Raw genomic sequence first — 23,051 nt, 5'->3', positions numbered from 1 at the left:
TTCTGGGTTCACATACTGTTGAAACCTAGCTTGACGGATTTCGAGCATTACCTTGCTAGCATGTGAAATGAGTGCATTTGTGCGATAATTTGAACTTTGCTTGGCATTGCCCTTCTTCGGAATTGGAATGAAAACTGACCTTGTCCAGTCCTGTGGCCATTGCTGAGTTTTCCAAATTTCTTGGCATACTGAGTGTGCTACTTTAACAGTGTCATCTTTTAGGATTTGAAATAGTTCAGCTGGAATTCCATCACTTCCACTAACTTTGTAGTAATGCTTCCTAAGGCCTACTTGACTTTGCATTCCAGGATGTCTGGCTCTTGGTGAGTGACTACACCATTGTGGTTATCTAGGTCGTTAAGACCTCTTTTGTATAGTTCTGTCCAGTAAGGTAACTCAGTTATACACATATATACATTCTTTTTAATGTTGTTTTCCATTATGGTTATACCAGGAGATTGGATCTAGTTCCCTGCACTATACAGTAGGACTCTGTTGGTCATCCATCCTTTTTTGCCTGAGCTGGGTCTTCGGTGTGGTATGTGGCTTTCTCTAGTTGCAGCTCTTGGTCTTGTTGCAGAGCGTGGGCTCTAGAGCGCATGGACTTGGTAGTTGCGGCTCATAGGTTCTCTAGTTGTTACCAGCTGGTTTAGTTGCCCTGTGTCACGTGTGATGTTAGTTCCCCAACCAGGGCTGTAATCTGCATTGGAAGGCAGATTCTTAACCGCTGGACCACCAAGGACATACCCATTTGTTATAAATATCAGAGTTTGCATCTACTAACCTGGAACTCCCTGTCCATCTCTTCCCTCCTCCCCTCCCCCTTGGCAGCTAAACGTCTGTTCTCTGTATCTGTGAGGCCGTTTCATTGGCAGGTTTATTTGTGCCTTTCTCCCCGCTCTGTTTCATTTTCTGTCCCTGTCTCTTCACCTGTCTCTCTATCCCTCTCGCACCCCCCCCCCCCCATTTCCCTCCCTCTATTGGTCTCTGCCTCTTTTTCCTGCTCTGTCTCTCTTTCTCCATTCCTCCCACACACTCTCTTTCTTTCTCCCTCTTTCTCACCCTCTCTCCGTCTTTCTTTATCCCTCCCTCCTTCTCTCTCTCTCTTTTTCCTTCCTCTTTCTTGCCCTGTTGTTCAGTTTGTCTTCTTCTTTGTTGTTTCTTTTTCCCTCCCTCCCTCCACCTCTCTCTTGGTCTCTCTTTCTCCTTCCCTCTTTCTTTCTCTGTCTCTGTCTTGTCCCATCCGCCTCTCTCTCTCTTCTTTCTGTCTCCCTCCCTCTCTCCCCCGTCTCTCTCTCTCCTGCCCTCATGCTCTCTGTTTCTCTCCCACCCTCTGCCTTTCTCCCTGTGTCCTCTCTTCTTTCTCCCTCTCCTTCTCCCCTCTCTCTTCTGTGTCTCCTCTTCCTCACTTCTTCCTCCCTCCTCCATCTCTCGGGCATCTTCCCCCCCCCCCCCCAGATCTGTCTCTTTCTCGCTGCTGCTTTTCCTCTCACTCCATCTCTCTCCCTCCCTGTTTGTCTCTGATGTCTCTCTCCCTGTCTGTCTCTCTTTCTCCCTGCATCTTTCTTTCTCACTCCCTGTGTCTGTCTTAGTCTCTCCCTGACTCCCTGTTCCCTCTCTGTCTTTCTGTCTCTCTCTGTGTCACTCTTATTCTCCTTCCCTCCCACCCTCTCTCTTTCTCTCCCTGTCTCTCTGTTTGTCTTCCTCTCACTTCCTTTCTTTCCTCTCTCTCTCTCTCTCTCTTCTCTCGCCCTCCAGCCCTACCTCTCTCGCTCTTTTTCTCCCTTATTCCCTCCCTGTCTCTCTCTACCCCTTGCTGGTTCCTACCCTTCCCCCCCTCATCTGTCCCTCTCTCTTCCTCCCTCCCACCTTCCCTAGATCCCTCTTTCTCTGCCTCTCTCTCTCCCTTTCTGTCTCCCCCCATTCTCTCTTTCTGCCTTCTCTCTCTCTCTTCCCCCGTCTCTTTCTCCCTTGCTCCCTCCCTCTCTGTCTCTCTGTGTCTCTCCTTGTTTCCTTTTCTTTCTCTTTCTCCCACCTTCCCTCTCTCTGTCTCCCATTTTCTCTCTGCTGCTTTCTTTTTCTCTTGTTTCTCCCTCACTCTCTGTTTGCCCTATTTTACAGTCTGCATATCAGTGATACCATATAGTATTTTGTCTTTCAGACTTACTGCCCTTGGTATGATGATCTCTCAGTGTATTCGTGTTTGCTTCAAATGGAATCATTTTGTTCTGTTTTATGGCTTCAGCAGTGCTTCCTTGTACATATGTGCCACATCCTTATCCATCCATCTGTCCATGGAAATTTAAGTTGTTTCTATTTCTTGGCTGTTGTGTGTGGTGCTGCTGTGAGCATAAGGATGCATGTATCGTTTTGAATTAGTTTATGTATGTATTTATGGCTGCGCTGGCTCTTTGTTGACGCGGGTGGGCTTTCTCAAGCTGCAGTGTGCGGGGGCTACCCCCTAGTTGTGGGGTGGTGGTTTCTCTTGCTGTGGCGCACGGTCTCCAGGGCGCCCAAGCTTCAGCAGTTGCAGCGCGCAGGCTCAGCTGTTGAGGCGCAGGCTCTGGACTGTGGGACTTTAGGAGTCGTGAGCCGTGGGCTCAGCATTTGCGGCGTGTGAGCTCAGTAGTTACGGGCGCATGGACTTAGTTGCCCTGTAGCATGTGGAATCCTCCCAGACCAGGGATCGGACCCGGGTTCCCTGTGCTGGCAGGCAGGTTCTTAACAATTGGGCCACCAGGAAGCCCTTTATGTATTTCTTATTTTAATATTGTTTATTTTAAAATTATTTAAATTAAAAATTAATATTTTATTAATATTTTTTACTTGTTCAGTGCTCTCTTGGTTATTTAGTAGCATGTTATTTAGCTTCCATGTGTTTTTGTGTTTTTCATAGTTTTTTCTCCCATAATTGATTTCTAATCTCATAGTGCTGTGGTTGGAAAAGATGTTTGATATGGTTTCTGTTTTCTTAAATTTAGTGAGCCTTGATTTGTGACCCAAGATATGATCTGTCCTGAAGAATGTACCATGTATACTTGAGAAGAAAGTGTATTCTGCCACTTTTGAGTAGAACATTCTTTCAGTATCAATTAAGTCAATCTGGTTTATTGTGTCATTTAAAGATTGTGTTTCCTTATTTATTTTGTGTCTGGATGATCTGTCCATTGGTGTAAGTTGGGTGGTAAATTCCCTGCTATTTCTGTTACTGTCAATTTCCCTTTTATGGCTATTAGCATTGGCCTTATGCATTGAGGTGCTCCTGTGTTGGCTGAATAAACATTTATAATTGTTATACCTCTCTGTGAGATTGATCCCTTCATTATGTAGTGGCCTTCCTTATCTCTTGCAACAGTCTTTATTTTAAAGTCTATTTTACCTACTGTGAGTAATGCTATTCCAGCTTTCTTTTCATTTCCATTTGCATGGAATATATCTTTTTTCCATTCCTTCTTTTTCAGTCTGTATATGACTGTAGGTCTGAAGTTGGTTTCTTTTAGATAGTACAGGTCTTGTTTTTTCATCCATTTAGTCAATCTATGTCTTGGCTGCAGCATTTTATCCATTTTCATTCTAGGTAATTATTGATATTCATGTTTCTATTAACATTTTCTTAATTGCTTTGAATTTGTTTTTAATGGGTCCTTTTCTCTCTTGTGTTTTCAGCCTAGAGAAGTTCTTTAAGCATTTGTCGTAAATTGATTTGGTAGTGCTGAATTCTCTTAGCTTTTTCTTGTCTGAAAGCTTTTTTTTAACTTTTTTTGGGCTGCGTTCCTCAGTATGTGGAATTTTCTTTCCTTGGCCAGAGATCAAGCCCATACCCCATGCATTGGAAGTGTAGAGTTTTAACTGCCAGAGAAATCCCTTGTCTGTAAGCTTTTGATTTCTCCATTGGATCTGAATGATATCCTTGCCAGGTAGCGTAATCTTGGTTGTGGATTTACCCCTTTCATAATTTTAAATACATCTTGCTACTCTTATCTGGCTTTCAGAATTTCTGCTGAAAAATCTGCTAATAACCTTATGGGGATTCCCTTGTGTATTATTTGTTGCTTTTTTTTAAATTTATTTTTTGTTTGATTAATATATGTCTTGGTGTGTATCTTCTGCGATTTATCCTTTATGGGTCTGTCTGGACTTGGGTGACTATTTCCTGTGTTAGAAAAATTTTCAGCTATAATCTCTGCAGACATTTCCTCAGACCCTTTCTCTCCTTCTAGGACCCAACCCTGTGATTTGAATGTTGGTGTGTTTAATGTTGTCCCAGAGGTCTCTGAGACTGTCCTGATTTATTTTGATTCTTTTTTCTTTATTCTGCTCCTCAACAGTTCTTTCAGTCATTCTGTCGTTCAGCTCACTTATTTATTCTTCTGCTTTAGTTACTCTGCTATCAATTCCTTCCAGTGTATCTTTCATTTCAGTTCTTGTGTTTTTCATCACTGTTTGTTTGTTGTTTAGTTCTTCTAGGTCCTTGTTATACATTTCTGTATTTTCTCGACCTGTGCCTCCATCCTCTCTCTGAGATTTAGGATCATCTTTACTGTCATTGCTCTCTGAATTCTTTTTCAGGTATATTGCCCGTTTCCTCTTCATTTATTTGGTCTTGTAGGTTTTCACATTGCTCCTTCGTCTGTATCATATTTTTTGTCTCTCTCTTTTTTTTCGGTGAGTGGGACTGTTTCTGTCTTGCTGGTTGTTTGGCCTGAGGTATCCAGCCCTGGAGTTTGCAGGCCGCGGGTGGAGCCGGGTCTTGGTGCTGAGATGAGAACCTCAGGGAGGGCTCACTCTGATTAATACTGCTGGGGGTCTGAGTTCTCTGTTAGTCCAGGGGTTTAGACTCCGTGCTTCCACCACAGGAGCCCAGGCCTGATCCCTGGCCTGGGAACCATGACCCCGCAGGTCACAAAGTGCTGCCCCCCTCCCCGCAGAAAGCAGCAAACAAGAAGGAGCAGAACAGTAAAAAGGAATAACAGATAAAACTAGAAAATATATTAGAAAAAAAAGTGCAACAGCAACAACAGCAGAGCTAAACAGGATCACAGGAGCAGGGGAGAAATAGCCTTAAAAGGCCCTGGGGGGCTGGCCTTAGGCTCAAGGACCTGCACAGCCGGGGGGGGCCCTGAGGGGTAGAGATTCAGACTCTGGACCCCAGCAGGCTCCCTGGTCCTGAGCAGGTCGAGGAGACCCTTGTCATGTACCCCTTCCGTGTCCCTCTCCTGAGAAGATCTCTCTCCTTCCCTGCTGATCCTGCACCATGGGTGGGCTGTCCAAGTGCGGGAGCCCCTCCCTCCCGCAGCCACCCCTCAGGGGTGCCCGTCCCGCCCCACCTCTGCTTTTCCTCCTCCCTCTTTCCCCTGCCACGTCCTACCTGTTTCCCCGTAGGCTCCCCCACCAGCACCTGGTTGGTGTCCATTTGTTAGGAGACCTTGTTCTTCTACTCCAGCATCTGTGCCTCGCCTCTGGTTTCCACTTTTGTTCTCAGTACTCCTCAGTCTCCACCCCCCCCTTTTTTTAAATATGTGACTTCATGTATTTGCCTGAGCTGAGTCTTCCTTACAGCGTGTGGGCTTCCCCTGGTTGCAGCTCTCAGTCTGCTCTTGTGGAGCACGGGCTCCAGAGCACATGGACTCAGTAGTTGCAGCCCGAAACTCTTGGAGTCACGAGCTGGTTTAGTTGCCATGTGGCATGTGGGATGTTAGTTCCCCAACCAGGGATCTCACCTGCGTCGCCTGCATTGGAAGGCAGATTCTTAACCATTGGACCACCAGGGACGTTCCTATTGGTTGTAAATATCAGAGTTTGCCGGAACTGCCAGTCCCTCCCTTCCCTCGTCCCCTTCCTCTTGGCAACTGAAAGTCTGTTCTCTCTGTCTGAGGCTGTTGCCTAGGTAGGTTCATTTGTGCCCTGATGTTTTTCCATCCTTCTATTTTCTGTTTCTCTTTCGCTGTCTTTCTTTCTCCCTCCCACCTTGCCTCTTTCCTTCTCCCTGCTACCCATCCCCCCTTCCTCCCTTTTTCTCTCCCTGCCTCTCCCCTTCTCTCTTGATCTGTCTCTCTGAATCTCTTTCTCCCTCCTCCTCTCAGCCTTTTTCTCCCTCCCACCCTCTCTGTATGTCTGTCTTCCTCTGTGTCTCTCTTCTTCTCTCTCTCGGTCTTTCTCTGTCTCCTGGTCTCTTTCTCTTTCCCTTTACCCCTTTCTCTCTCCTTTTCTCCGTTCTTTCCTCCCTGTCTCTTCCCCTCTCCCACTGTTCCTCCCTCCCTCTTTCTTTCTCTTGGCCTCCTTGCCTCTCTCTAGCTCACCCACCCCCTGGAGTTGCTCCCTCTTTCTTGCTCTGTCTCTTCCTGCCTCCCTGTCACTCTCTGTTTCTCCCCTGCCCGCCCCCGCCGCCCCACACACACTCACCCTCTTGGTCTCTCTCCTGTGTCTCTCTCTCTCTTGCTCTTTTTCCACCCTCCCCCCTCTCTGTCACTCTCCCTCCATCCCTCCCTCTCTCCCTCCCTTAATCTTTCTTTAGCTCTCTACCTTGCCCTGTCTGTCTCTCTCCCCACCCCGCCCCCGCTTTTATTTGTGTCTGTCTCTCCTTCCGTCCCTCTTGCTCTTACTCCTTTCTTCCCGTCCTCTGAGTCTCTCTTTCCCTCCCTCCCTGTCTCTTGGTCTCTCTCTCTTTCTCCCTCCCCTTTTCTTTCTCGCCTACTCTCACACCCTTTTTCTTTCTTTCTCTCTTTCTCTCTGTCACTCTCTATTTCTCCCTCCCTCCCACTTACTGCCTTGGTCCCTCTCTGTGTCTCCCCCGGTGTCTCTCTCTCTCCTTTTCCCCATCCCTTCCTCCCTGTCTCCCTCCCTCTTTGCATCTGTCTCTCTCTGTCCTGCCCGATCTGTCTCTATCTCCCTCCTTGCCTGTCTCGGTTTCTCTCTCTCTCTTTCTCCCTTCTTTCCCATCTCTATCTTTCCCCGTCTCTCCTTCCCTCCTCCTCTATGTGCCGCTCCCTTTCTCTCTCCTTCTTTCTCTTCCCTTCCTCCCTCTCCCCTTCCCCACTCCCCTTTCTTTCTCCGTCTCTCTCCCTGTCGCTGTCTATTCCCTCCCTCGCACCGACTCTCTTGGTCTCTCCCTGTCCATCTCTCTCTCTCTCTCTCTCTGTCTCCCTCCCTGTCTCTTGATCTCTCTCTCTGTACCCCCCATCGTCCTTCCCTCTTCCTTTCTCTCTCTCTCTCCCCCCTCCCCATCCCCTCTTTGTCCGTCTGTCTCTCTTCCTCCGGGGTGGTCTCTCTCCCTCTGTTTCTCTCTCTTGCTCTGTCTTTCCCACCCTCTTTCCCTCTCTCTCGGTCTCTCTCCTGTCTTTCTCTCACTCCCCCTTCAGTCTTTCTCTGCCTCTGTCTCACCCTGTCTCTTCTCCCTCTCTCCTTTCTCTGTCTCTTTCTCCCTCTCTCTTTCCATCTTCCTCCCAGTCTCTCTCAGCCTCTCTTTCTCAATGTTCTCTCCCTGTCTCTTTCTCCCTCCCTCTCAATTTCTGTCTTTCTCCCTCCTTTTTTCCTCCGTCTCTCTCTCTCTCCCCCACTCTCTCTCAGTCTCTCTTTCTCTCTGTGTGTCTCTCTCTCCGTCTCTGCCTCTCTGCCTTCACACCTCCTTCCTTCTCAGTCTCTCTGTCTCTCCCTCCCTCCTACTGTCTCTCTGTTTTTCTCCCTCTTTCTCTTTCACTCTTTCTCCTTTCTTCCCCCTTCTGTTTCTCCTTCCCTACCTCTGTCTCTGCCCTCCCTCCCTTTCTGCCTCCCTCCTTCTCAAACTCTCTCTCTCTCTCCCTCTCACCCATCTCTTCCTTCCTTCTTCCCTCTCTCTCTTTTCCCCCCTCCTTCCCTCTCCATGGGCCTCCCTCCCTCTCCCCCCCCCCCTCTTTCTCTGTCCCCTCCCCTCTTTTCTTTTCTGTCTCTTGTCTCTCTGTCTCCCCCCCTACCCTCTCTCTTGATTTGCCTCTCACTGCGTGTCTCTCTTTGATTTAGGTCATACCCGAATGGCCTAATGGTTTTCCCTACTTTCCTCAATTTGAGCCTGAATTTTGCAATAAGGAGCTGATGGTCTGAGCCATAGTCCAGGTCTTGTTTTTGCTGACTGGATAGAGCTTCTCCATCTTCAGCTGCAAGAATATAGTCAATTTGATTTCTGTATTGCCCATCTGGTGATGTCCACGTGTAGAGTCTTCTCTTGTGTTGTTGGAAGAGGATGTTTGCTATGACCAGTGCATTCTCTTGGTCAAACTTTAGCCTTTGCCCTGCTTTATTTTGTACTTCAAGGACAGACTTGCCTGTTACTCCAGATATCTCTTGACTTCCTACTTTGCATTCCAATCCCCTGTGATGAATAGCACATTGTTTTTTGGTGTTAGTTCTAAAAGGTCTTGTTAGTTCTTCATAGAACTGTTCAACTTCAGCTTCTTCAGCATTACTGGTTGGATCATAGGCTTGGATTACTGTGATATTGAATAGTTTGCCTTGGAAACAAACCAGATCATTCTGTCGTTTTTGAGATTGCTCCCAAGTACTGCATTTCAGACTCTTTGTTGATTATGAGGGCTACTCCATTTCTTCCAAGAGATTCTTGCCCACAGTAGTAGATACAATGGTCATCTGAGTTAAATTCGCCCACTCCAGTTCATTTTAGTTCACTTATTCTTAAAATGTCAATGAGAATCTCCAGGGAATCTGACTTTGGAGGTCAGCGGGATTTGGTTATAGAACTTCCACAGGACTGGGAAACAGACTCTTGGAGGGCACAAACAAAACTTCGTGCACCCCAGAACCCAGGAGAAAGGAGCAGTGACCCCACAATAGGCAACAGACTTGCCTGTGAGTGTCCGGGAGTCTCTGGCAGAGGCGTGGGTCGACAGTGGCCTGCCTCGGGGTCAGCAGCTGTTCTGGGATGTGTGCTGGTATAAGTCCTTTTGGAGGAGGTCTCCATTACCCTACGGGGAGAGAGCACAGCCCCACCTGTCAGCAGGAAATTGGATTAAAGACTTACTGAGCATGGCCTTGGCCACCAGAGCAAGACCCAGTTTTCCCCCTTTCCATCAGGAAGCTTGCAGGGCAGACAGAATGAAAACCACAATCACAGAAAACTGAACCAAAGTGATCACATGGATCATAGTTTGTGTAACTTAATGAAACTATGAGCCATGCCATCTAGAGCCACCCAAGACAGACAGGTCATGGTAGACAGTTCTGACAGAATGTGATCCACTGGAAAAGGGAATGACAAACCACTTCAGCATTCTTGTCTTGAGAACCCCATGAACAGTTTGCAAAGGCAAAAAGATATGACACTGCAAGATGACCCACCCCACCCCCTACCCCCCAGGTCCAATATGATACTGGAGAGGAGTGAAGAAATAGCTCCAGAAGGAATGAAGAGGCTGTGCCCAAACAGAAATGACATCCAGTTGTGGATGTGTCTGGTGGTGAAAGTAAAGTAAAGTACAATGTTGCATAGGACCCTGGAATGTTAAGTCCATGAATCAAAGTAAATTTGATTCAAAGTGGTCAAACAGGAGATGGCAAGTGTGAACATCGATATTTTAGGAATCAGTGAACTAAAATGGATGGGAATAGACAAATTTATTCAGATGGGAGAGATTGGTGGTAGGAAAAACTGGGTCTTGCTCTGGTGGGCAGGGCCTTGCTCAGTAAAGCCTTAATCCAATTATCTGCTTTTGGGTAAGGTTGTGCTCCCTCCCTGGTAGTTTCTTGGCCTGAGGTGACCCAGCCCTCAAGTCTGTGATCAGGTTAATGGCGACCTCCAGGAGGGTTTCTGCCAAGGGGGGCCTTTCCAGACTGCTGCTGCCAGTCCCTCCCTCCCCGTGGCGAGCCCCTGCCAACCCACAGGTCCGCAGGAGGCCCAGCCCTAGCAGGTAGCGTCCGTTCAGTCTCCTGTGGTGTCACGGCTCCTCTCCTCTGAGTCTTGGTCCACGCAAGGTTTTGTTTGTGCCCTCCCAAGACTGGAGTCACTGTTTAGCCTCGTAATCAAATCCTGCTGGCCTTCAAGGCCAGATTCCCCGGGGATTCCCACTCCTTCTGTCAGATCGCCGGTTGGGAAGCCTGATACGGGGTTCAGAACCTTCACAACAGAGGGGGAACTTCTTTGGTATTAATGTTCTCCAGTCTGTGGGTCACCCACCGGTGGGTATGGGATTTGATTTTACCGTGATTGTGCCCCTCCTGCCATCTTGCTGCAGCTTTTTTGTCTTTGGAGGTGAGGTATCTTTTTTTTGGTGGGTCCCAGCATCCTTCTATTGATGGTTACTCAATAGCTAGTTGTGATTTTGGTGCTCTTGCGGGAGGAAATGAGTGCACGTCCTTCTACTCTGCTATCTTGTACCGGAAGCCAACTGTTCCATTCTTGAAGAGCTGTTTTTTGTTTTTTGGTTTTTTTTTAAAGTGATGTGGGTGGGGTGGTCTCCAAAGCCTTGACTGTTTACTGTGAATTTTACAGAAGAGGTTCCCCAACTGCATTTTATATTTCCTTTTTCACAAGGGCATTAGAGGCCAAGAGGCACTTGAATTTATTATTATTTTTTAAATTTTTACTGGCATATAGTTGATTTAGAATGTGTTACTTTCAGGGATACAGCACAGTAAATCAGTTACACATCCATCCTCTTTTTTAGATTCTTTTCCCATCTAGATCGCTACAGAGTACTAAGTAGGGTTCCCTGTGCTATACATTAGTAGGTTCTTGTTATCTGTTTTAGATATAGTAGTGTATGTATATTTTTCAATCTCAGACTCCTAATTTATTCCTCTTCTCCATTTCTCCCTGGTAACTGTAAACTTTTCTACATTTATGACTCTTATAAATAAGTTCATTTGTACCATTACTTTTTAGATTCCACATGTAAGGGATACATGATATTTGTCATTATCAGACTTCATTCAGTATGATAATTTCTAGGTCCATCCATGTTGTGGCAAATGGCCTTATTTCATTCCTTTTTTATGGCCCAGTATTATTCCATTATATGTATGTTCAGTTCGGTTCAGTTGCTCAGTCGTGTCTGACTCTTTGTGACTCCATGGACTGCAGCACTTGGAAGCCAGGCTTCCCTGTACATCACCAACTCCCAGAGCTTGCTCAAACTCATGTCCATCGAGTTGGTGATACCATCCAACCATCTCATCCTGTGTTATCCCCTTCTCCTCCTGCCTTAATCTTTCCCAGCATCAGGGTCTTTTCCAGTGAGTTCTTCACATCAGGTGGCCAAAGTATTGGAGTTTCAGCTTCAGCATCAGTCCTTCCAATGAATATTCAGGACTGATTTCCTTTAAGATGGACTGGTAGGATCTCCTTGCAGCCCAAGGGACTCTCAAGAGTCTTGTCCAACACCACAGTTCAAAAGCATCAGTTCTTCAGCACTCAGCTTTCTTTATAGTCCAACTCTCACATCCATACATGACTACTGGAGAAACCATAGCCTTGACTAGATGGACCTTTGTTGGCAAAGTAATGTCTCTACCCCATCTTTATCCATTCACCTGTCAATTGATGTTTAGTTTGCTTCCATGTCTTGGCTATTTTAAATAGTGCTGCAGTGAACATTGGGGTGCTTGTATCTTTTTTTTTTTTTTTTTTTTTGCTTGTAACTTTTTGAATTAAGTTCTTCTCTGGATATATGCCCAGGAATGGGGTTGTTGGATCATATAGCAGTTCTGTATTTAGTTTTTCAAGGAGCCTCCAATACCAGTTTCCATAACGGTCGTAACAATTTACCTTCCTACCAGCAATGTAGGAGGGTTCCCTTTTCGCCACACCCTCACAAACACTTAATGTTCAGTTCAGTTCTGGCTCTCAGTCGTGTCTGACTCTTTGCGACCCCATGAACTGCAGCACGCCAAGCCTCCCTGTCCATCACCGAGTCCTGGAGTCCACCCAAATCCGTGTCCATTGAGTCAGTGATGCCATCCAACCATCTCATCCTCTGTCATCCCCTTCTTCTCCTGCCCTCAGTCTTTCCCAGCAGCAGGGTCTTATTGTTAGTCTTTTCTTTTTTTTAAGAGATATAGTTTTAAAATATTTTAGTTTGTTTGGTTGGTTGCCCAGGTCTTAGTTGTGAATACAGGATCTTTGATCTTTGTTGTAGCATGTGGACTCTTCAGATGCAGCGCAGGGAAGTTTTTAGTTGCAGCATGCAGACTCTTTCTTGTGGCATGTGGGATCTAGATCCCTGACCAGGGATCAAACCCAGGCTCCCAGCATTGGGATTGTAAAGTCTTAGCTTCTGGATCACCAGGGAAGTCCCATCTCATTGTAGTTTTTTTTTTGTTTTTTTTCATTGTAGTTTTGATTTGCATTTCTCGAATAATTAGTGATGTTGAGCATCTTTTCATGTGCATCTCGGCCATCTGTATGTCTTCTTTGGAGAGATGTCAATTTAGGTCTTTGCCCATAGTTTCATTTGGTTTTTTGTTTGATATTGAGCTTATGAGCTATTTCTATATTTTGGAGATATACATAGTGAAGTAATTCAGAAAGAAATAAAGATCATTTATTAATACATACATGTGGAATCTAGAAAAATGGTACAGATGAACTTATTTGTAGGGCAGGAATAGAGACAGAGAATGGACATGTGGATCCAGGTGGGGATAGCGCATGGGGTGTGTGAAATAGAATGGGAGACTAGGATTCACATATTTACACTACCATGTGTGAAATAGCTAATGTGAACCTGCTCTGTAGCCCTGGAAACTCAGCCTGGTGCTCTGTGATGACCTAGATGAGTGGGGTGGGGATGAGGGTGTGAAGGGAGGTCAGAGAGGAAAAGGAGGATATTTGTATGTGTATAACTCATTCATTCACTGTATAGCAGAAACTAACACAATATTGGAAAGCAGTTATACTCAAGTAAAATTTTTTTCTGATCTTTCATTAATTTTGTATCCTGCAGATTTTCCAGATTCGTTGATGAGCTCTCATAGTCTTCTGATAGTGTTTTTGGATTTTTTGTGTATCTGCAAACAGTGACAATTTTACATTCTTGTTCCAGTTTGATTTCTTTTATTTCCTTTCCTTTTCTGATTGCTGTGACTAGAATCTCTAGAACTGTGTTGAATAAAAGTGGCAAGAGTAAGCATCAGGAGGTTTTGGAGGAAATGTTTTGAGTTTTTCACCTTTGAGAATGATGTTGTATGTAGCCTTATTATGGTGAGGTAGATTCTCTGTATGCCCACTTTCTGGAGAGTTTTTTTTTTTTTTTAAATCATAAATGGGTGTTGGATTTTGTCAAAAACTTTTTCTGAATCTATTAAGATGATCATATGGTTTTAACTCTTCCTTTTGTTAATGTGGTGTATCACATTGATTTATTTGTGTATATTGAAAAATCTTTGCATCCCTGGGATAAATCCCTCTTGATCATGATGTTTGAACCTTTTAATGTGTTACTGGACTTGGTTTGCTAGTGTCTTATTGGGATCTTTTGTGTCTGTGTTGAGTGATATTGGCCGGTGATTTTTCTTTTCTGTTTTTAGCATTTATTTATTTGGCTGTGATGTCTTAGTTGCAGCACGCAGGATCTTTGTTGCATCGTGCAGGGTCTTTCACTGTGGCTCATGGACTCTAGCTGTGGTGTCCAGGCTCAGAGCACGCAGGCTCAGCGGGTTCAGTGTGGGTGCTTTAGTCGCTCTGCGGTATTTGGGATCTTAGTTCCCCACCAAGGGTCAGGCCTGTTTCACCTGCACCGCAAGGTGGGTTTGTAGCCTCTGGACCACCAGGGGAGTTCTTGTAATTTTCATTTTTGTGGTTCTTTGGTTTTGGTGTCAGGGTGATTGTGGCCTCATAGAATGAACTTGGGAGTATTCCTTCTTTGGCAGTTTTTTGGAAGGATTTCAGAAGGATAGGTGTTAAGTGTTGTCTAAATGCTTGATAGAATTCATCTGTGAGGCCATCTGGCCCTGGACTTTTGTTGGAAGTTTTTGAATCACAGTTTCAGAACTTGTGATTGGTCTGTTCATGTTTTCTGTTCCTTCCTGGTTCAGTCTTCGAAGGTTGTATTTTTCTAAGAATTGGTCCATTTCTTCTAGATTGTCCATTTTATTGGCATATAGTTGCTTGTAGTAGTCTCTTTTTTTTTTTGATTTATTGTTTTTATTGACAAGGTTTATAGGAACAAATCAAGTATTTAAAACCAAAGGCCAGTTCTCAAGTCTCATTTAGTTGTTTATTTCACTCATTTGTATTAAGTATACCTTTCTTTAATATCTTAATAACTTTATCAAGAAACAAGTCAAACCTGTGAAAATACCTGTTAGCAGTCAACATATTTTTATATATTTCTGTACTATGATGCAAAGATATTTTAAACACTCATTGGTTCATCAAAGGCCTAATTCTCACATAAGCAGCAGTTTTAAAATTCAGAGATTATTTAATAAATTGATAAGACAATCAAAAGACAAAATTAGTCTCAATTCAGGAGTGGTCCATGTGTTGATCACCTAGAATCCTGATTGGCCAAAACTTAACACCCCTGATTCTGTGAATATGTTACCTTTCTTTAATGTTAGAAAGAAGTCCATCACTTTTGAAAAATACTTTGTCAGATACCCACTACTGTCTATGCATTATCATCTTCTGGCATTACAGTTGATACTTTCAACCATAATTACAAAGGTGGCCAGGTTTCCTGTAAGTACCAGCTTTTTATGTGGGCAAAAGCAGTTAATAATAAAAATCAGTATATTTATTTGAAGCCAAATGTGCTTCTACTTGATCCAGATCCCCCCAATTTTTGAAGTTTTGATGTGTTGATTTTGGTCTACCCTTAATATAAAATGTATCTACAGACACTTGCAGAGTTAACACTAAAACTATAAATTGATGACACTTCAAGGCAAAGCAGAGAACTATCTATTGCTTCAGTGTTTTCTTCACTGAATTCTGACTTTCACTGCTCCGTCGTACCATCTGGCTGAACAGTGTCGTTTCATAGTTTATAACTGTAAAGATACCTACTTATATGAGTTTAAAAGTTGATCTGCACAAAAGAAATAAAAAAACTTTATATACAACAAATTCGTTTTTAAAAATACAAAAATAACATCTGTCACTCTTGTCATGCTGACAATTTGACATATATATACATGCAGGAGAAAAGTTCCAATTTAGTCATCTGGGCAGCTGAAGCTCATATATTTTTGACATGATGAACACACGGCCACTGGTTTTAACACTGACAGATGTGTATTCAAAATATTTCATCTACTAAATACTGCAACAGTCTCTGCATGTATAAATGCCAATTACCATAGTTTCTGTTCTAGTTGATTAAAAGTATGACTTAAGCTAATAGTACGCACGTACACTAAAAACTACAACAGTTCAAGAATCTAGTCTTATATAAAGAAATCCAAAATGTACAAAATACAACTATAAAAGCAAGGGACAATTACTGTAGCCATGCAAAAATTTAAAACTAAAAACTGCATAAAAATGCAATTTAAAATGGCAAACGCAGTTAACCTAACACTCAAGATAAAAAGGTCAGCAGGAAGTTCTACCAACAATGCTTGTGAAGATTTAGAAAAGGAAATACATTCTCTTTGCTGGTATAATGGTATATAAGTCAGATCTTTAGCTCCATGGGCACAGGTCATCTGTCTCTGTCCTCTTTCTCAAGAAATCAGCTCTTTAACAGTTGTTTTTATGAACTCTTTTCTTTCAGTTGTCATAAGCAGGGTAATTTTCATATACCTCTTTGCAAATCTGCTTCATTATGACTTCCTCCAAGTTAGCACTGGCCAATAATTTCTTTACTGTTTCCTTTAACTCTTCATCTGTAGGAGGTTTCTTCAATTTTTTAGTTAAAGGTTCATCATCTGAACTATCCTCAGATTCATTTTCTTTTTTGGAACTATTTTGATTCTTCTTGGTGGTACTGCTATCTGCCTTCTTAACATTAGCACTTTTTACAGATTTTTTACTTTTAGGAGTCGCTTTCTGTTTGGACTTTTCTCTCTTGGATGTCTTTTTTGGTGGCTCCTCTTCACTCTCTTTATCTTCATCCTCTGAGGACTCTTCTTTGTTTTTCTTTTCCTCTTCATCACTGCTAGATTCATCTGACAGGATTTCAGGACATTTGGTTTGCTTAGCTTTCCTGGCCATCGCAGAACTGTTCCGTTCCTTTTTGTTGCCTTTGCTAGAACTTTTCTTAGATTTTGGCAATGGTTTGCCAGAAGGCTTTGGATGCATTAAAAAATTCAAGATTCTTTTCACCAGTTCACTATTTACACCCGATCTCTCCAAGTCAGGAACCTCGCAGATGCTCTTTAACATGGCATTTCTAAATTTTTTCAACATTTCTTCCTTCTTTTTATATTGGATACTTCCTTTTTCAAATGGAAAGCCACTGAACTGACCCACATTCTTCTTTAATGAGGACACTGTTCCTGGTCTGTTGTAAAGCAGTTTATGGAGATTTCTAAGTTCATCTGTTTTCTTCTTACTCAAAAAGAAATGTATCCTTTCAATTTCACAAAGTTTCTGCCCTTTTCCTTGTGTGATTGTAAACGGCTCTCTTTGTAAGGAAGAGACTTGCATCGTCAACCTCTCTACTTTCTTCTTCTCCCTCTTGCCTTCCACAATGAGGCTCTTTTCTTCCTTTTCTTCCTCCTCCTCCTCGTCGTCCTCGTCCTCCTCTTCACTTTCCTCTCTCGGGCTGGGCATGTCGGGCTCTTTTTCGGACGCGGGCTGGGGGGGAGCTGCCTCTCCCTCCGCAGCTGTGCCCGAGGAGGACATGCTGTGGACCGCGGGTCCCGGCGGCCGCGGGCCTGGCGCGCGAGGGCACAAAGAGGCTCCCGGAGGCGGCGATGGGCGCCGAGGAGGACGCGCACGGGCCGCTCGCTGGCGTGACGCTCTTATCCTTTGTACGTCCATGGTGTCAATTGTAACTTACCCTTTTTCATTCCTAGTTGTTTTTTTTTAATGATTAATTAATTTTTGGTTGTGCTATTTCTTTATTGCTGCATACAGTCTTTCTCTAGTTACGGTGAGCCAGGACCACTCTTTGTGGCAGTGCCTGGGCTTCCATTGCAGTGGCTCTCACATAGCACCGGCCCCTAGGTACATGGGTTTCAGTGGCCGCAGCCCGAGGACTCAATAGTTGTGGCTCGTAGGCCCTGGAGTGTGTGCTGGCTTCAGTATTTGCTGCTCTTGGGCTCAGTACTTGTGGCCCATGGTCTTGGTTGCTCCGTGGCATGTGAAATCTTCCTGGACAAGGGTTCACACCAGTGTCTCCTTGCCTTGGCAGGTGGATGTTCATGCACTGTACCAGCAGGAAAATCCCCGTTTCTAATTTTCTTGATTTGAGCCCTCTTCCTTTTTTTCTCCCTTTGAGTCTAAAGGTTTATCAGTTTTGTTCATCTTTTTACAGGACCCATTTTTATTTTCATTGACCTTTTCTGTTGTTTTCTTCATCTTTCTATCATTTATTTCTGCTCCGGTCATTATGATTTCTTTCCTTCTGCTAACATTGGGGTTTATTTGTTCTTTCCCTAGTTCATTTGTGGTGTGTGTGTCTGTGTGACTGCACTGGGTGTCTGCTCTGTGCGGGCTTTCTCTAGTTGTAGTGCGTGGGTTACTCCATAGTTGCGGTACATGGGTTTCTCATTGAGGTAGCTTCTCATGTTGCAGAGCATGGGCCTTGGAGTACAGGCTCAAAAGTTGTGGCACGTAGGCTTAGTAGTTCTGTGGCATGTGGGATCTTCCCAGACCAGGGATTGAACCCATGTCCCCTGCATTTGGCAGGTGGATTCTTAACCACTGGACCACAAGGGAAGTGCCACAGTTAGGTTATTTGAGATATTTTCTTGCGTCCTGAAGTAAGATTGTATTGCTTCAGCTTCTCTCTTAGAACTGCTTTTGCTGCATCTCATAGGTTTTGGATTGTCATGTTTTCATTGTCATTTGTCTCTAGGTATTTTTTTTTATTTCCTTTTTGATATCTTTGGTGATCCATTGGTTGTTGAGTAGCGTATTGTTCAGCCTCCATATGTTTGTGGGTTTTTGCCGTTTTTTTCTTGTATCTGATTTCTGATCTTATAGTATTGTGGTTGGAAATGATGCCTGATATGTTTTCAGTTTTCTTAAATTTACTGAGGCTTGATTTACGGCCAAAGATAAGCTCTATCCTGGGGGATGTTCCATGTGCACTTGAAAGTGTATTTTGCTGCTTTCTAATGGAATGCTCTATAAACATCAGTAAGTCCATCTGGTCTATTGTATCTTTAATGCTTATGTTTCCTTATTGATTTTCTGTCTGGATGTCCACTGGTGTAAGTGGATATTAAAGTCCCATGCTATTATTTTTTTCTTTTTTTTTCTTTATAATTATATTTTATTGAAATATAGTTGACTTATAGTGTTTCAGTTGGTGATTTAGTTATACATATACAAATATATTATTTTTGAAATTATTTTCCATTATAGATTATTACAAGATATAGATTATAGTTCCCTGTGATGCACAGTAAACCTTTGTTGCTTTTGCCTATTTTTAATGAACAATCTAATTAATGGGGAACTCCAAGAGGGTTTATGCCAAGGGCTACCCTGATGGCCTTCTGCTGCCAATGCCCCATTCCTGTGGCGAGGCCCTGCCCCATGGTGAGCCTCTGCCCAGCTATGCCTCCATAGTCGTCCCTCCAGTACTAGTAGGTAGTTTTAGCTCAGTCTCCTGTGGGGTCACTGTCCCTTTCCTCTGGATCTTCATGTATGAAAGGTTTTGTTTGTGCCCTCCAAGACTGGAGTCTGCGTTTCCCCCAGTCCTGTGGAAGTCTTGTAATCAAATCTCACTGGCCTCCAAGGCCAGATTCCCTGGGGAGTACCATTTCTTTGTCAGATCTCCAAGCTGGGAAGCCTGATGTGGGGTTCAGAACCTTCGAAACAGGGGGAGAACGCCTTTGGATTGTTCTCCAGGTTTCGAGTCACCCGCCTGGTGGGTGTGGGGTTTGATTTTATCGTGATTGTGCTCCTGCAGCCACTTGACTACATCTTCCTCTTTGTTTTTGGACGTGCGGTATCTTTTTTTGGTAGGTTCCAGCATGCTCCTATCAGTGGTTGCTCGACATCTGGTTGTGATTTTTTTGTGCTCTCACAGGAGGAGATGAGCAAATGCCCTTCTATTCTGCCATCTTGAACTGGAAACATTTTTCCACTTTTAAAGAGCTGCTTTAAAGAAAAAAGTGATGTGGGTGGGTTAGTCTCCAAAGCCTCGATTGTTTACTCTCATTTTTACAGAAGAGGTTCCCCAGCTGCATTTTATATATCCCTTTTCACAAGGGTAGTAGAGGCCAGGAGGTACTAGAATTGATTAGTATTTTTTAAATTTTTATTGGAATATGGTTGATTTATAATGTGTTACTTTCAGGTATGTAACAAAATAAATCAATTATATCTCCACTTTTTTAGATTCTTTTCCCGTATGGGTCATCACAGGGTGCTCAGTAGAGTTCCTTGTGCTCTACAGTAGTAGGTCCTTGTTAGTTATCTGTTTTATATATAATAGTGTGTTTATGTCAATCCCAAACTCCTAATGTATCCCTCTTCCCCATTTCCCCCCTGGTGACTATAAGTTTGTTTTCTTCATCTGTGACTCTTTGATAAATAAGTTCATTTGTACCATTATTTTTTTAGATTCCACATACAGCAATATGTGATGTTAGTCCTTATCTGACTTCATTCAGTATGACAATCTCTAGACCCATCCTACTGGGGCAAGTGACATGATTTCATTCTTTTTTATGGCTGAATAGTATTCCATTATTAACCTGTCAGTTGATACTTAGGTTTCTTACATGTCTTGGCTATTGTGAACAGTGCTATAGTGAACACTGGGGTACATGTTATCTTTTTGAATTAGTCTTTCTCTGGTTATATGTCCAGAAGTGGGATTGTTGGATCATGTAGTAGGTCTGTATTTAGTTTTTTAAGGACCCTCTATACCACTCTCCATAATGGCTGTAACAATTTATATTCCTGCCAACAATGTAGGAGGGTTCCCTTTTCTCCTTACCCTCACAAGCATTTATTGTTTAGAGACTTTTTTTTTTTAAGAGATACAGGTTTAAAATATTCTGTTTGTTTATTTGGTTGCCCGGGTCTCGGTTGTGGAATGCAGGATGTTTGATCTTCGTTGCAGCGTGTGGGCTCTTCAGGTGCAATGCAGGGGAGTTTTTAGTTGCGGCATGCAGACTCTTACTTGTGGGATGTGAGATCCAGATTCCCGACCAGGGATCAAACCCAGGACCCCCAGCTTTGGGAGCGTGAAGTCTTAGCCACTGGATCACCAGGGACATCCCAGAAGACTTTTTTTTAGTTTATTTTCCACTGGAGGATAGTTACTTTACAATGTTGTGTTGGTTTCTGCCGTAGAACGGCATGACTCAGCCATAAGTACACATAGATCCCCTCCCTCTCAAACCTCCCTTCTCCCCCCTGACCTTGTCCCACCCCTCTTGGTCGTCACAGCTCGAGTTGAGCTCTCTCTGTTTGTCATACGGCAGCTTCCCACTAACTGTGTTACATATGGTAATATGTATGTTTCAGTGTGGCTCTTTCAGTCCATCCCATCCTCTCCTTCCCCTGGTGTGTCCACAGGCCTGTTCTCTATGTCTGCATCTCTGTTCCTGCCCTGCAGGTAGGTTTATCAGTACTATTTTTCTAGATCTCACATATGTAGGTTAGTGTTCAATGTTTATTTTTCTCTTTCTGACTTAACGTTGCTCTGTAACAGGCTCTAGGTTCATCCACGTCACTAGAACATCAAAAAAATTTTTTTTATGGCTGAGTAATACTCCATTGTGGAGCTTCCCTGGTGGCTTAGTGGTAAAGAATGCCTGCCGATGCAGGAGACTCAGCTTGAAATCCTGGGTTGGGAAGATCCCCTGGAGAAGGATCTTCTGGAAAGAAGGCAACCCACTCTAGTATTCTTGCCTGGGAAATCACATGGACAGAGAAGTCTGACGGACTACAGTTCATGGGGTCGCAAAAGAATCAAATACAACTTAGTGATTAAAACAACAACAACAGTATTCCATTGTGTATGTGTACCACAAATTCTTGATCCGTTCATCTGTCAGTGGACATCTAGGTTGCTTCCATGTCCTGGCTGTTGTAAATAGTGCTGCAGTGAACCTTGGTGTACATGTGTCTTTTTGGACTATGATTTTCTCAGGGTGTATGCTCAGTAATGGGATTGTGGGGTCATATGGTAGTTTTATTCGTAGTTTTTCAAGGAATCTCCATACTGTTTTCCATAGTAGCTGTATCAATTTATAGTCCCACCAGCAGTGCAAGAGGGTTCCCTTTGTTTCACACCCTCTATAGCATTTATTGTTTATAGATTTTTTGATGATGGCCGTTCTGACCTGTGTGAGGTGGTACCTCATTGTAGCCTTTTTCTTTTTTACTTTATGTATTTGACTGCCTTAGTTGTGACCCATGAGATCTTTCTTGTGGCGTGGGGGCTCCAGAGCATGCAGGCTTCAGTAGTTGTGACCTACAGGCTCTGGAGTGTGTGGGCTCAGTAGTTTTGGTACATGGGTATAGTTCCTCCATGACATGTGGGACCAGGGATTGAACACACATTGCCTGCATTGCAAGTCAGATTTGTAACCACCAGAAATTCCCACCTGATTGTAGTTTTGATTTGCATTTTTCTGCCAGTTACTGATGTTGAGCATCTTTTCATGTGCCTCTTGGCCATCTGTATGTTTTCATTGGAGAGAGGTTAATTTAGGTCTTTATCCATAGTTTGATTGTGTGTTTGTTTGGTTTTTGAGCTACATGAGCTGTTCTGTGTTTTGGAGATGTACAGAGTGAAGTCAGAGAAAAATAAATATTGTATATTAATGTATATATGTGGAATCTAGAAGAATGGTACAGATGAACCTGTTTGTCAGGCAGGACTAGAGAGACACAGATGTGGGTGTGGGGGGTGGCTGGAAGGGGAGTGTGGAATGAATTGGGAGATTAGGATTCACATATTTACACTACCGCATTTAAAAGAGAGTTAGTGTGAACCTGCTGTATAGTGCAAGGAGCTCAGCTTGGTCCTCTGTGATGACCTAGATGGGTGGGATCGGGGGTGGGAGGGAGGTGCACGAGGAGGAGGATATATGTATACACATAACTGATTGATTCATTCTACAGCAGAAGCTAACACAACATTGTGGAGCAGTTATACTCCAATAAAATGTTTTCTGATCTTTTGTTGTTACTGTGTAGGAATGCAAGAGATTTCTGGGTGTTAATTTTTCTATTCTGCAGATTTACCAGATTCATTGATGAGCTCTTGTAGTTTTCTGGTAGTGTCTAGGATTTTCTGTGTATCTGCAGTCAGTGACAGTGTTACTTTCTCTTTTCAATTTGGATTTAATTTCTTTTTCTTCTCTGATTGCTGTGACTACACTTTCCAGATCTGTGTTCCGTCAAATTGGCAAGAGTGGACATCAGGAGATCTTGGAGGAAATGTTCTGAGTTTTTCACCTTTGAGAATGATGTTAATTGTGGGTTTGTTGTATGCGGTCTTTGTTATGTTGAGGTAGATTCCTTCTATGCCCACTTGCTGGAGAGTTTTTTTTCTTTTTAAACCATAAATGTGTGTGGGATTTTGTCAAAAACTTTTTCGATATCTTTGTTAAGGTGATCATATGGTTTTTTTTGCTTCTTCAGTTTGTTAATGTGGTATATCACATCGGCTGATTTGTTTATATTGAAAAACATTTGCATCCCTGGAATAAGTCCCACTTGATCATGGTGTGTGAACCTTTCATTGCATTGTTGGGCTTGGTTTGCTAGTGTTTTGTTGCGTTTTTTTTTTTTTTTTGCCTCTGGGTTATTGGCCCTTAATTTTTCTTTTTTTTTTTTTTTTTATTTATTTTAAGTTTTCTTTTTTTAATGTTTATTTATTTGGCTGTGTGATATCTTAGTTGTAGCACGCAGGATCTTTGTTGCATTGTGCAGGGTCTTTCATTGTGGCCCATGGACTCTAGTTGTGTGCAAGCTCAGTATT

The 23,051-nt window shown here is 43.4% G+C and overlaps 1 protein-coding gene and 1 pseudogene across 2 annotated transcripts in view; one reads left to right on the top strand and one right to left on the bottom strand.

Annotated features, from left to right (window-relative positions):
• Nucleotides 1-23,051, top strand: part of NISCH (nischarin) — a 66,392-nt gene that overhangs the window by 30,721 nt on the left and 12,620 nt on the right. The gene's annotated exons all lie outside the window — the stretch shown is intronic.
• Nucleotides 14,106-16,848, bottom strand: LOC110125273 (protein DEK pseudogene; annotated as a pseudogene).

This window comes from Odocoileus virginianus, chromosome 26, assembly GCF_023699985.2.
Source record: "Odocoileus virginianus isolate 20LAN1187 ecotype Illinois chromosome 26, Ovbor_1.2, whole genome shotgun sequence".
NCBI lineage: Eukaryota > Metazoa > Chordata > Mammalia > Artiodactyla > Cervidae > Odocoileus > Odocoileus virginianus.
This window is presented reverse-complemented; position numbering and strand designations above follow the sequence as displayed.